Source organism: Sciurus carolinensis, chromosome 4 (assembly GCF_902686445.1).
Source record: "Sciurus carolinensis chromosome 4, mSciCar1.2, whole genome shotgun sequence".
In the NCBI taxonomy this organism is placed as follows: domain Eukaryota; kingdom Metazoa; phylum Chordata; class Mammalia; order Rodentia; family Sciuridae; genus Sciurus; species Sciurus carolinensis.
In genome coordinates, this window is record NC_062216.1 from 117,502,893 (window position 1) to 117,518,073 (window position 15,181).

A 15,181-nucleotide genomic window follows, 5' to 3' on the forward strand; every position below is an offset into this window, starting at 1 on the left:
CCCCTCCCACCCCTCCCACCCCCCATTATGTGTCCTCATCCACTTATCAGTGAAATAAGGTGGTACTCTTGATTAATGTAATTGTATATATTTTTACTTAAATATATATATTTTTAGTTATAGACAGACAAATACTTTTATTTTATTTGTTTGTTTTTATGTGGTGGTGAGGATCAAACCCAGTGCTTCACACATGCTAGGCGAACTCTCTACCACTGAGCCACAATCCCAGCTCCAATTTTATATATATCTTTAACAATGAAATACATCGAACATTTGAAAGGTCTATATAACCCTGAACCAATATTTTCCAACTCATCAATTCATGTTTCCACATCACACATGTGTAAAAGAGGGTAAAAGAAATATTCAATGTACAACATAGACAAATTTTTTTTTCTTGTGGTGCTGAGGATCAAATTCAGAACTTCACCCATGTTAGGCACATATTCTGCTACCACTGAGTTGCATCCCCAGACTCAAAAATGAATTTTAGTAGTGCCAAATACAAAAGTTCATTATATAGTTTTACATTCAACACTTCAATTAGCCTTTAAAAAGATACCACTTGTAGACTTTGGCTATAGTATCAAAAAGAATAACCATCATTACCTGAAGAGAATATTAAAATATTCCTCCCATTTCCAATTATGTATCTCTGAAGCTGGATTTTCTTCACATACTTTAACTAAAATGACATTCTGCAATAGACTGACTGTAGATGCTAACATAAGAATCCAGTTGTCTTCTGTAAATTCAGAGATTATAGAGATTTGCAAAATAATAAAAACAATGTTCCTCCCACCTCACCAAATTTTTTGTTCCAGAAAAGCTTTTTATGGGAAGGAATATAGCTCAGTGACAAAGCACTTGCCTAACATGTGCAGGACCCTGGGTTCAATCCCCAAAACTGCAAAGACAAAATCCAAACAAAAAAATTTTAATTAAAAGTGTGTTATACAGGCTAGGGTTGTGTCTCAGTGGTAAAGCACTTGCCTAGCATGCATGAGGCTCTGGGTTCAATCCTCAGCACCACATAAAAATAAAATAAAGGTATTGTGTCCACCTACAAATAAAACAAAATATTTTTTCAAAAAAAGTGTGTTATAGAGCTGGGTTTGTAGCTCAGTGGTAGAGTGCTTGCCTAGCATGTGTGAGGCACTGGGCTTGATTCTCAGCACTGTAAATAAATAAATAAATAAAATAAAAGTCCAACAACAACTAAAAAAAAGTTATTTTTGTAGTTGTTAATGCACCTTTTTTATTTATTTATATGTAGTGCTGAGAATTGAATCCAGTGCCTCACACATGCTAGGCAAGTGCTCTACCACTGAGTTATAACCCCAACTTAAAAACAATTTTTTAAACAGTGTTATAGATATATTTATTGTTATTATATTTAATCAGGAAGTATTTAAATTATTTTTTTAGTTTTACTTCTAATAGAGTTCAATTTTTGGTACTAAGGATTGAACCCCAAGGGTGCTTAACCACTGAGTCACATCCCCAGTTGTCGTTTTTTTTTTTTTTTTAATAACTTTATTTTACTTTTTATGTGGTGCTGAGGATCAAACCCACAGCCTCATGCACACTAGGTGAGCATGCTACCACTGAGCCACAAACCCAGCCCTCCAGTTCTTTTAATAGTTCATTTTGAGACAGGGTCTAAGCTGCCTAGGGCCTCACTAAATTGATGAGTATGGCTTTGAAATTTCAATCCTCCTCCCTCAGCCTCCTGAGTAGGTGGGATTTGAGGTATGCACCACCACCCTGGCTAGAGTTCAAAATTGATAAATATAACCCACATAAGTAATAGTTCATTCAGGTCCATAATAATTTTTAAAATAGTAAAGAGGCCAGGCATAAACCAAAAAGTTCAAGAGCTGCTAATGTAGAATTTCCCCTGCCCTACTATCTTTCAAGGCTTTATTCCTCCAGAAAGACTTCCTTGATAGCTAAGGTAAAGTTAATTAGCTGTAATTATTTGCTTATAGAGAAGAAAAAAGAACACACATTTTAATGGTGTGTTGAATGAACAAGGCTAAAATGAAATCCAATGCTGAGTGCTACACTGTAAATACATATACGTTAAGTGGATATTTCACACTAGTTATTCTGTCTATGTCCATGATGCTTAAACCTGCCTCTCCAGCCACTGGGATTACAGGCATGATGTACCATGCCCTGCTCTTACTACTTCTGAATGCCTGAAATTTTCCATGATACAGTTGAGTAGCCAGGTGTGGTGATACATGCCTGTAGGCCCAATTACTCAAAAGTTAAAGCAGGAGGAGGATTACTTGTGCCCAGGGTTCAGGACCAGCCTGGGCAAAATAGCAAGATCCTGTTTCTACTGGAAAAAAAAAAAAAAAAAATTATAAAAAAGAAAAGCGCATTAGCTGGAGTAGTAGGCTCAGTGGTAGAGCACTTGTCTAACATGTGAGAAGCCTTGAGAAGAATCCCCAGTACCACAAAAAGAAACAAACAAAGGAAGGAAGAAAAATGCATGTATTTTTTTTTTTTATTGTAAACAAAAGGGGTACAATTTGTTTCTCTGGTTGTACATGAAGTAGAGGTGTACCATTTGTGTAATCATATATTTATAGGGTAATGGTGTTTGATTCATTCTGTTACTTTTTTTCTTTCTCCCCCACCATTCCCACCCCTCTTTTCCCTCTATACAGTCCCTCCTTCCTTCATTCTTACCTCCCTCCCACCCCCCATAATGTATCATCATCCGCTTATCAGTGAGATCATTCGTCCTTTGGTTTTTTGAGATTGGCTTATCTCACTTAGCATGATATTCTCCAATTTCATCCATTTGCCTACAAATGCCATAATTTTATTATTCTTTATGGCTGAGTAATATTCCATTGTATATGTATATACCACAGTTTCTTTACCCATTCATCAAGTGAGGAGCATCTAGGTTGGTTCCACAATCTGGCTATTGTGAATTGAGCAGCTATGAACATTGATGTGGCGGTATCTCTGTAGTATGCTGATTTTAAGTCCTTTGGGTATAGGCCAAGGAGTGGGATAGCTGGGTCAAATGGTGGTTCCATTCCAAGTTTTCTAAGGAATCTCCACACTGCTTTCCAGAGTGGCTGCACTAATTTGCAGCCCCACCAGCAATGTACGAGTGTACCTTTTTCCCCACAATCCTCACCAACACCTATTGTTGCTTGTATTCTTGATAATTGCCATTCTAATTGGGGTGAGATGGAATCCTAGGGTAGTTTTGATTTGCATTTCTCTTATTACTAGAGATGTTGAACATTTTTTCATATATCTGTTGATTGCTTGTAGATCTTCTTCTGTGAAGTGTCTGTTCAGTTCCTTAGCCCATTTGTTGATTGGGTTATTTGTATTCTTGATGTAGAGTTTTTTGAGTTCTTATATATTCTAGAAATTACTGCTCTATCTGAAGTATGAGTAGCAAAATTTTCTCCCACTCTGTAGGCTCTCTCTTCACATTACTGATAGTTTCCTTTGCTGAGAGAAAGCTTTTTAATTTGAATCTATCTCAGTTATTGATTCTTGCTTTTATTTCTTGTGCTATGGGAGTCCTATTAAGGAAATCTGATCCTAAGCCAACAAGGTGAAGATTTGGACCTACTTTTTCTTCTATAAGATGCAGGGTCTCCGGTCTGATTCCAAGGTCCTTAATCCATTTTGAGTTGATTTTTGTGCACGGTGAGAGATAAGGGTTTAGTTTCATTCTGCTGCATATGGTTTTCCAGTTTTCCCAGCACCATTTGTTGAAGAGGCTGTCTTTTCTCCATTGCATGTTTTTGGCACCTTTGTCTAGTATGAGAAAACTGTATTTATTTGGGTTTGTGTCTGTGTCCTCTATTCTATACCACTGATCTACCTATCTATTTTGGTGCCAATACCATGCCGTTTTTGTTGCTATTGCTTTGTAGTATAGTTAAGATCTGGTATTGCGATATCCCCTCCTTCACTCTTCCTGCTAAGGATTGCTTTAGCTATTCTGGGTTTCTTATTCTTCCAGATGAATTTCATGACTGCTTGCTCTATTTCTGTGAGGAACGTCATTGGGATTTTAATTGGACATTGTCCTTGAAACTCTAGCCAGAGCAATTAGACAGACCAAAGAAATTAAAGGGATACAAACAGGAAAAGAAGAACTCAAACTATCCTTGTTTGCTGATGACATGATTACATATTTAGAGGAACCAGGAAATTCCACCAGGAAACTTTTAGAACTCATAAGTGAATTCAGTAAAGTAGCAGGATATAAGATCAATGCTCAGGAGGTTCAAGATGGCGGACTAGAGGGCGGCTGCATTTCATGTTGCTCCAGGACTCAAGATTCAAAAGAGGAGATAGTGACTTGGGACCAACTCAAAGCCGCCGGGTGAGTTTCTCCCATAGGGGAGGCGTCCCCGATGGGGCAGTAGCCCTGGAACGCAGAGAACTTTGTGAAGTAGAGTGACTCGGCGGGTCGCCCCTCCCCCGCCGGAGCGGTAAACACGGACAGTGAAGCGGAGCGAAAAATGGCGGATTGAAGTTTCCAGGACCGCGGGCAGATTCTCTAACCTAAGGAGACTCGTCTGCGAAGGGTGAGACTCCCAAGCCCAGGAGGGAGGTCCGGGCCCCTGGGAACGTTGCCTGCGAAGGCTGCCCTGCCCAGGCAGCAAGACACACCTCCCCCGCTGGAGCAGTGAACTCAGAAAGCGGGGAACTTTGCAAAGGAGGTTGTGCGACACACCGCTTGGTTTTGAAGCGATCTGCCAGGGCTCCAGCGGCTGCCAGAGAAAGAGTGGCTGCCAGAGAAAGAGAACGTTGCCTGCGAAGGCTGCCCTGCCCAGGTGGCGAGTTGTCTGGATCCAGCAACCGCCTGAGCAACGGGGATGGGACTGCCCAGAGGAGGTGGAGGTACGCAGTGAGTGGCTTGGTCTCCAAGCGCCCACGCAGAGCACCAGGTGGCTGTCTGGAGGAAGAGACGAGCGACGGGTCACTGGGGCTTGGAACATATGTACGAGGCTCCAAGTGACTGGTCAGAGGGCGGGTCGCATAGCCAAGAGATTAGGTGCATAGCAAGGTCCGGTCCAGGGACCTAGGCACCTTTTCTTGAATGAACTACACAGAGACAAGCTGAGGGGCGAAGTGAAGGTTCCAGGACTTCGGGCAGCTTCTCTAAGAAGGGACAACCTAAGGAGACTCGTCTACGAAGGGTGAGGCTCCCAGGCCCAGGAGAGCTACACAGAGACCAGCTGACGGGTGGAGCGAAGGTTCCAGGACTTCGGGCAGCTTCTCTGAGGAGGGGCCACCTAAGGAGACTCGTCTGCAAAGGGCAGGGCTCCCAAGCCCAGGAGGTAGGTCCAGGCCCCTGGAAACGTTGCTTGGGAAGGCTGCCCTGCCCAGGCGGTAGTTGTGGACTGAGGGGAACCTCTAGGAGGGGAACGGACTAGCGAGACCTCCCCACCGGGTGGGTCTTCCCCGCCGAGTGAGGTTTTCCCACAAAGACGGTAAAACCAGAGACACAGGCCCAAACAGGCATTGCCTCAGCCCGCAGTCTAGTTCCCCTTTGGATGACCATTGGTCAACAAGTAGAGGCACCTCTGCCCTCTAGCAGGGAATATACCCCACCTGAAGACCACCACCCCTAGAGAGGCAGCTTCCTAGGGGAACACCGCAGTATCAACTTCCTCTAAGACTTCAGGCTACTGAAGGATAAGAGGGGATACACTAGCAATCATCAGGGACATTATAAGTCAATAGAGGAAATCTGCAACATCTCTGCAGTCCACTGATACCTGAACAATATGAGAAAACAAGGGAAGAAAATGCCTCAAACAAATCTGGATGTTATATCAATAAAATCCAATGACAGCATGGCAGAAGAAATGTCAGAAAGGGAGTTCAGAATGTACATAATCAACATGATAAGGGAAGCAAACGATGAAATGAAAGAGCAAATGCAGGCATTGAATGAACGCACCAATAGACAGTTAAAAGAGCAAATACAGGAAGCAAAAGACCATTTCAATAAAGAGTTAGAGATATTGAAAAAAAACCAAACAGAAATCCTTGAAATGAAGGAAACAATAAACCAAATTAAGAACTCCATAGAAAGCACAACCAATAGGATAGAACACCTGGAAGACAGAACCTCAGATACTGAAGACAAAATATTTAACCTCGAAAACAAAGTCGAACAAACAGAGAAGATGGTAAGAAATCATGAACAGAATCTCCAAGAACTATGGGATATCATGAAAAGGCCAAATTTGAGAATTATTGGGATTGAGGAAGGCTTAGAGAAACAAACCAAAGGAATGAACAACCTATTCAATGAGATAATTTCAGAAAATTTCCCAAATCTGAAGAACGAAATGGAAAATCAAGTTCAAAAGGCTTACAGGACTCCAAATACACAAAATTACAACAGACCCACACCAAGGCACATTATAATGAAAATACAAAATAAAGACAGAATCTTTATTTTGTATGTGCTGTGAGAGAAAAGAACCAAATTACATTCAGGGGGAAGCCAATACGGATATCAGCAGATTTTTCAATCCAGACCCTAAAAGCTAGAAGGGCCTGGAATAACATTTTTCAAGCCCTAAAAGAAAATGGATGCCAACCAAGAATCTTATACCCAGCAAAACTTACCTTCAGATTTGACGACGAAATAAAATCCTTCCATGATAAACAAAAGCTAAAAGAATATACAAAAAGAAAGCCAGCATTACAGAACATTCTCAGCAAAATATTCCATGAAGAAGATATGAAAAACAAAGAAGCAAATCAGCAAAGGGAAGAGATATCCTAAAGGAACTCTCAAATAAAGAGGAACCAAGTTGTGTCAAAAATAAGCAAATAATGAATAAAATGAGTCAAATGACCGGGAATACAAATCATATCTCAATAATAACCCTGAATATTAACGGCCTGAATTCATCAATCAAAAGACATAGACTGGCAGATTGGATAAAAAAGAAAGATCCAACAATATGTTGCCTGCAAGAGACTCATCTCTTAGAAAGAGATACCCATAGACTAAAGGTGAAAGGATGGGAAAAAACTTACCATGCACATGGACCCAGCAAAAAAGCTGGGTATCCATCCTCATTTCAGATAAAGTGGACTTTAAGCCAAAGTTAATCAGAAGGGATAAAGAAGGACATTTCATAATGCTTAAGGGAACCATAAATCAGCAAGACATAACAATCATAAATATCTATGCCCCTAACAGTGGCTCACCCATGTATGTCAAACAAATCCTTCTCAATCTCAGAAACCAAATAGACCACAATACAATAATACTAGGTGATTTTAACACGCCTCTCTCACCACTGGACAGATCTTCCAAACAAAAATTGAACAAAGAAACCATAGATCTCAATAACACAATCAATAATTTAGACTTAACAGACATTTATAGAATATACCATCCAACGAAGAGTGAATACACTTTCTTCTCAGCAGCACATGGATCCTTCTCTAAAATAGACCATATATTATGCCACAAAGCTAATGTTAGCAAATACAAGAAGATAGAGACACTTCCTTGTATTTTATCAGACCATAATGGATTGAAACTAGAAATAAATGAAAGAGCAAAAAACAGAAATTACTCCAACACCTGGAGATTAAACAATATGCTATTATATGAGGAATGGATAACAGAAGATATTAGGAAGGAAATTAAAAAATTCTTAGAGGTAAAGGAGAACAAAGAAACATCGTATCAAAATCTCTGGGACACTATGAAAGCGGTACTTAGAGGAAGATTTATTTCATGGAGCGCATTTAATAAAAGAAGTGAAACTCAAAAAATAAATGACCTAACACTACGGCTCAAAGCCCTAGAAAAAGAAGAACAGACCAACACCAAAAGTAGTAGAAGACAGGAAATAGTTAAACTCAGAGCTGAAATCAACGAAATTGAAACGAAAGAAACAATACAAAAAATTGACAAAATAAATAGTTGGTTCTTCGAAAAAATAAACAAAATTGATAAACCTTTAGCCACACTAACAAAGAGAAGACGAGAGAAAACCCAAATCACCAAAATTCGGAATGAACAAGGAAATATCACAACAGACACGACTGAAATACAAAACATAATTAGAAGCTATTTTGAAAATCTATATTCCAACAAAATAGAAAATTTCGAAGATATCAACAAGTTTCTAGAGACCTATGAATTGCCTAAACTAAACGAGGAGGACATACACAATTTAAATAGACCAATTTCAAGTAATGAAATAGAAGAAGTCATCAAAAGCCTACCAACAAAGAAAAGTCCAGGACCTGATGGTTTCTCAGCCGAGTTCTACAAAACCTTTAAAGAAGAGCTCATTCCAATACTTTTCAAAGTATTCCATGAAATAGAAGAGGAGGGAACCCTCCCAAACTCATTCTACGAAGCCAATATCACCCTGATACCTAAACCAGACAGAGACACATCGAGGAAAGAAAATTTCAGACCAATATCCTTAATGAACATCGACGCAAAAATTCTCAACAAAATTTTAGCAAATCGCATACAAAAATGTATTAAAAAGATAGTGCACCATGATCAAGTGGGTTTCATCCCAGGGATGCAAGGTTGGTTCAACATCAGGAAATCAATAAATGTAATTCACCATATCAACAGACTTAAAGTCAAGAATCACATGATTATTTCGATAGATGCAGAAAAAGCATTTGATAAAATACAGCACCCCTTCATGCTCAAAACACTAGAAAAAATAGGGATAGTGGGAACGTTCCTTAACATTGTAAAGGCCATCTATGCTAAGCCCATGGCTAATATTATTCTTAATGGTGAAAAACTGAAAGCATTCCCCCTAAAATCTGGAACAAGGCAAGGATGCCCTCTCTCACCACTCCTATTCAATATCGTCCTTGAAACTCTAGCCAGAGCAATTAGACAGACCAAAGAAATTAAAGGGATACGAATTGGAAAAGAAGAACTCAAACTATCCCTATTTGCTGATGATATGATTATATACTTAGAGGAACCAGGAAATTCCACCAGAAAACTCTTAGAACTCATAAGTGAATTCAGTAAAGTAGCAGGATACAAGATCAATGCTCATAAATCCAATGCATTTTTATACATAAGTGATGAATCTTCAGAAAGAGAAGTTAGGAAAACTACTCCATTCACAATAGCCTCGAAAAAAATAAAATACTTGGGAATCAATCTCACAAAAGAGGTGAAAGACCTCTACAATGAGAACTACAGAACACTAAAGAAAGAAATTAAGGAACACCTTAGAAGATGGAAAGATCTCCCATGTTCCTGGATAGGCAGAATTAATATTGTCAAAATGGCCATACTACCAAAAGTGCTATACAGATTCAATGCAATTCCAATTAAAATCCCAACGATGTACCTTACAGAAATAGAGTAAGCAATCATGAAATTCATCTGGAAGAATAAGAAACCCAGAATTGCTAAAGCAATCCTTCGCAGGAAAAATGAAGCAGGGGGTATTGCAATACCTGAACTTCAATTGTACTACAAAGCAATAGTAACAAAAACGGCATGGTATTGGTACCAAAATAGACAGGTAGATCAATGGTACAGAATAGAGGACACGGACACAAACCCAAACAAATATAATTTCCTCATACTAGACAAAGGGGCCAAAAATATGCAATGGAGAAAAGATAGCCTCTTCAATAAATGGTGCTGGGAAAATTGGAAATCCATATGCAACAAATGAAATTAAACCCATATCTCTCACCCTGCACAAAACTCAATTCAAAATGGATCAAGGACCTCGGAATCAGACCAGAGACCCTGCATCTTATAGAAGAAAAAGTAGGTCCAGATCTTCAACATGTCGGCTTAGGACCAGACTTTCTCAACAGGACTCCCATAGCACAAGAAATAAAAGCAAGAATCAACAACTGGGATAGATTCAAACTAAAAAGCTTTCTCTCAGCAAAGGAAACTATCAGCAATGTGAAGAAAGAGCCTACAGAGTGGGAGAAAATCTTTGCCACTCATACTTCAGATAGAGCACTAATCTCCAGAATCTATAAAGAACTCAAAAAACTCAACACCAAGACTACAAATAATCCAATCGACAAATGGTCTAAGGAAATGAACAGACACTTCACAGAAGAAGACCTACAAACAATCAACAAACATATGGAAAAATGTTCAACATCTCTAGTAATAAAAGAAATGCAAATCAAAACCACCCTAAGATTCCATCTCACCCCAATCAGAATGGCGATTATCAAGAACACAAGCAACAACAGGTGTTGGCGAGGATGTGGGGAAAAAGGTACACTCATACATTGCTGGTGGGGTTGCAAATTAGTGCAACCACTCTGGAAGGCAGTATGGAGATTCCTTAAAAAACTTGGAATGGAACTACCATTTGACCCACCTATCCCACTCCTTGGCCTATACCCAAAGGACTTAAAATCAGCATACTACAGAGATACAGCCACATCAATGTTCATTGCTGCTCAATTCACCATAGCCAGATTGTGGAACCAACCTAGATGCCCTTCAGTTGATGAATGGATAAAGAAACTGTGGAATATATATACAATGGAATATTACTCAGCCATAAAGAATGATAAAATTATGGCATTTGCAAGCAAATGGACGAAATTGGAGAATATCATGCTAAGTGAGATAAGCCAATCTCAAAAAACCAAAGGAAGAATGATCTCGCTGATAAGTGGATGATGATACATAATGGGGCGTGGGAGGGGTTAGTTTTAGGGTTAGAGTGAGGATTAGGGAGGGGGGCAAGAATGGGGGAAGGAAGGACTGTATAGAGGGAAAAGAGGGATGGGAGGGGTGGGGGGAAGGGGAAAAAAATAACAGAATGAATCAACCAACATCCCCCTATGTAAACGTATGATTACACAAATGGTATGCCTTTACTCTATGTACAAACAGAGAAAGAACATGTATCCCATTTGTTCACAATAAAAAAAAAAAAAAAAAAAAAAAGATCAATGCTCATAAATCTAATGCATTTTTATTCATAAGTGATGAATCCTCAGAAAGAGAAGTTAGGGAAACTACCCCATTCATAAAAGCCTCAAAAAAAATAAAATAAAGTAAAATACTTGGGAATCAATCTAATAAAAGAGGTGAAAGACCTCTATAATGAGAACTACAGAACACTAAAGAAAGAAATTAAAGAAAACCTTAGAAGATGGAAAGGTATCCATGTTCCTGGATAGGCAGAATTAATATTGTCAAAATGGCCATACTACCAAAAGTGCTATACAGATTCAATACAATTCCAATTAAAATCCCAATGCATGTATCTGAAATATGATAGCAGAAATATTGTTCATTATCCATATTCAAAGCCCAGTTCAAAAAAGGTGTGGTCGAATATCCAGCAGCCTGGGAGAGTGAGGCAGGAGAATCTCAAGTTCAAAAGTAGCCTCAGCAATTTAGCAAGGGCCTAAGCAACTTAGTGACACACTGTCTCAAAAAAGTAAATAAAAAGAGTTGGGGATATGGTTCAGTGATTAAGAGCTCGTATTAAAAAACAAAAAAAAAAAAAAAAAAAAAACAGTTCTTTTCCTACCTCTTCCATGAAACCTTTCTACATTGATTTCTCTCTTCTATTCTATTCTCGTGCATTTATTTGTAATACACAATTGACATCAATTGTCTATATCACGGGTTCTAATTCATTATATCTTTCTTATCCACATATTTATTGGTGCATTATAGTTGTACATATTGATGGGATTTGCTACATATTCTTGCATGCATACAATATAATAATATAATGTAACTAGTATCACTCCCCAACACATACCCCCTTCCCTCTTTATCTCCCGCTCCTTGGTCTCTCCTCTACTGATCTCCCTTTGATTTTTAGGAGATCTACCCCCACCTTTGTTTTCTTTTTCCTCACAAACTTTAATCCATTCTATCTTATTAATTAACTGATCATGTTTTATCCTCACAACTAGCCAGGTCCTCACACACAAAATCCAACAACTCCAGAATAATACCTAGCCTACAAATAATCCAAAGTACTTGGGACCTGTGGGAAAAAACAATATTCTTTCTTGTCACCCCAAGGGACAATCTATGCTAAAATTAAGTTTGGGTTACTTGGGGGTGAGGGGTGTTGGGGATTGAATACAGGGCTTTGCATATGCACTGAGCTATACCCCTAGCCATGAAATTAAGTATTAACTCTAAGAAAACCATATAATACTGACTTCTTGAAATTTTGCCAGGGTCACTTTTTGACATCAAAATGCTAAGCTAGGACAGGGATGTAGCTCAGTGGCACAGCACTTGCTTGCCTAGCATGCTAGAGACCCTGGATTCAAGCTCCACTGCAAGAGAAAGAGAAGGAGAGGGGGAAAGGTGAAGGGAGGGAGGAAGTTAACTGATTAATGATTAAGTATAATGAATTTATTCTATAAAAACTTTAGATGCTATACAAAATGAAAGCACTTACTCAAAGGAAAAGTTGCAAAATCCAGGAAACAACACACTGCCTAATTAGAGATAGGTAGTGTCCACCTCTAATTAGAGGCAGACCACCAATCCTGTGGTGGAGAACAAGTCAACTGGAAGAGAACAAGATAACCAGAGTACTTGCAAGTTTTAGAGTTGATTCATAACCCCTTTATTTCTATTTATTTATTTATTGCAATATAGGGGATTGAGCCCAGGGGTTCTCTATCACTGAGCTATATCCCCAGTCCCTTCTTCTTTAATTTTTACTTTGAGAGAAGGTCTCACCAAATTGCCCATGGTATCCTTGAACTTGCCTCAGCTTCCCAAGTCACTGGAATTTCAGATGTGTGCGACAGCACCCAGCCCCTTTATCCCTTTCTTTCTTTCTTTCTTTCTTTTTTTTAAATACTATGCTGGGTATGGTGGTGCACATCTGTAATCCCAGCTGCCCAGGAGGCTGAGGCAGGAGAATCTCTAATTCAAAGCCAGCTTCAGCAATTTAGTGAGCCCCTAAGCAACTTAGACCCTGTAATAAAATATAAAAAAGGGCTGGGGATGCGGTTAAGTGGTTAAGTGCTCCTGGGTTCAATCTTGGTCCCCAAAAAAAAAAAACTGTTAAAACGATGTTTCCTCTCTCCAATTATAGAAGAAACATGTTCTTCATAAATGGAGATAAGAAAAAAGAAAATAAGAAATCATCCCATAACCCCCTCAAAATGTTTGTTAGTAAATCCACTCAGCCACTGAGGGCAGCTAATTTTTCCATTTGTATAAATCAAGATTCACAATAACTGTGTGCTCCATTTTTATGAATTTTTCTTGCTAGTTTATAATAAATTTGTGCATTTTTGTCCAAACGTCATGCTACAGTAATGAAAATACTTTTCCAATTACCAAATCAGGTACTAAACACGTCATATTCACTATATATAAAATACTATTCTATTTTAACTTACATTTAGCTACTCAAAGTAACCACTCCAGGGCTGGGGCTATAGCTCAGTTGGGAGAGTGCTTGTCTCGCAAGCACGAGGCCCCCAGCACCACAAAAAAAAAAAAGAAAAAAAAAAAGTAACCACTCCTTTTATCTGCCATTTCTTGTGTTGAGGTCCTACCCGACTTCATCAACAGTTCTTCACATGTCATGTACAGTAAAATACACATGGAATAATTAAGCTTCTTGCCAAAATATCCTATATAAACTCTAGTCTGAATTCACAAAAAAATTCCAACATCATCATAAAATTCCCATAGCACCCAAGTGTAATGCTCACCTGATTAATAGCTGAGATGTATTGCCTCATCCATCCAGGGTGACTATTAAGAAAAGTATTTATCAAATATAACTTGGAGAGACACTGGGAAAAGGTAGTGGATGGTCTCTAGCAATTCACCTGGAAAGAAAAAAAAAATCTCTTTAACCACTCTGAGCTCAGATTTTAACAATCTTTCAACAACATAGTAGTCAAACAAAATTCTCACAACAGTTTTGATATTTCACTGGACTCTAATTTTTTATTTGTTTGTTTGTTTAAGTACCAGGAATTGAAATTGAGATGCTTAACAACTGAGCCACATTCCCAGTCATCATTATTCCTTTTAGTTATACATGATAGTAGCATTTATCTTGACCTATTATACATATATGGAATATAACTTCTCATTCTTCGGGTTATACATGCTGTAGAATTACATTGGTTGTGTGATCATAAATGCATACAGGATAGTAATATCTGATCCATTCTATTATCTTTCCTATTCCCTTCCCTTCATTCCCCTTTGTCTAATCCAAAGTACTTCTACTCTTCCCTACCTGCCCCCTTTACTGTGAGTTAGAATCCCCATATTAGAGAAAACATTCAGCCTTTGGTTTTTTGGGATTGATCAGTCCTTTTTTTTTTTTTTAATTTAGATATTGAGACAAGATTTTGCTAAATTGCTTAGGGTTTACTAAATTACTGAGGCTGGACTCAAACGTGTGATCCTCCTACTGAGGATCCTCCCAAGTTGTTGGGATTACAGGTGTGCACCAAGAATGCCTGGCTTGAATGCTATGTCTTAATTAAGTGACTTGGGTCCAGTGCAAAAATTAATTTGAAGCTACCTTTCTTCTTCCTTACTCTGAAAAGCTGAATACTGTCTGTCTTAACTATTAAAATCCCCAATGATTTCAATTCTACAAGAGCTCTACATAGTTCTAAATTTAGCCAAGTAATAGAAATAGCTGGAAGGCATGCAATTCATTTTAATATCTGTACTTTTATGTTGCCAGGCAGCTATTCTCTTAAGCAATCTTACAGCAGTCATTTACATAAAATGATACATATATAAGTCATATACTCAACTAACAGGTTAGCAATGGTGTTAATTCAAAGACTTTTCTATGACTTCTGGAAATGATCACTTCCCTCACCTCCAAAAAAATATTCTATATTTCTCCCACAGGGATACTGTGCAGGACTTTAAATATATGAACAGAACATATTAACACCTCATCAACTTCCTTACAAACCATGTTTATGTCTCCACATCAAATGAAAACAAATAGATTTGATAAGCTTCACCTTCAGAATAAAATTTTTTTTACGAATGGGACAGGCAAGTCTTATTTCATGTAGAAATTTTTAAAAAGCAGTACATTTATTCTCAAACTGTTGAATCCATAAGTGATTTTGTTGTATCAAATACCAATTCTAAGGTTTTTATTGTTATTTGTTGTGGTACTGG

The 15,181-nt window shown here is 38.4% G+C and overlaps 1 protein-coding gene across 5 annotated transcripts in view; it reads right to left on the reverse strand.

Annotated features, from left to right (window-relative positions):
* The window catches only part of R3hdm2 (R3H domain containing 2), a 171,538-nt gene that overhangs the window by 133,995 nt on the left and 22,362 nt on the right, over window positions 1-15,181 (reverse strand). For all 5 annotated transcript variants that reach the window (XM_047551803.1, XM_047551799.1, XM_047551798.1 and 2 more), the window contains exon 2: window positions 13,729-13,848. The gene's annotated coding sequence lies outside the window, so the exon portion shown is untranslated. The remainder of the gene's footprint in view (window positions 1-13,728; window positions 13,849-15,181) is intronic.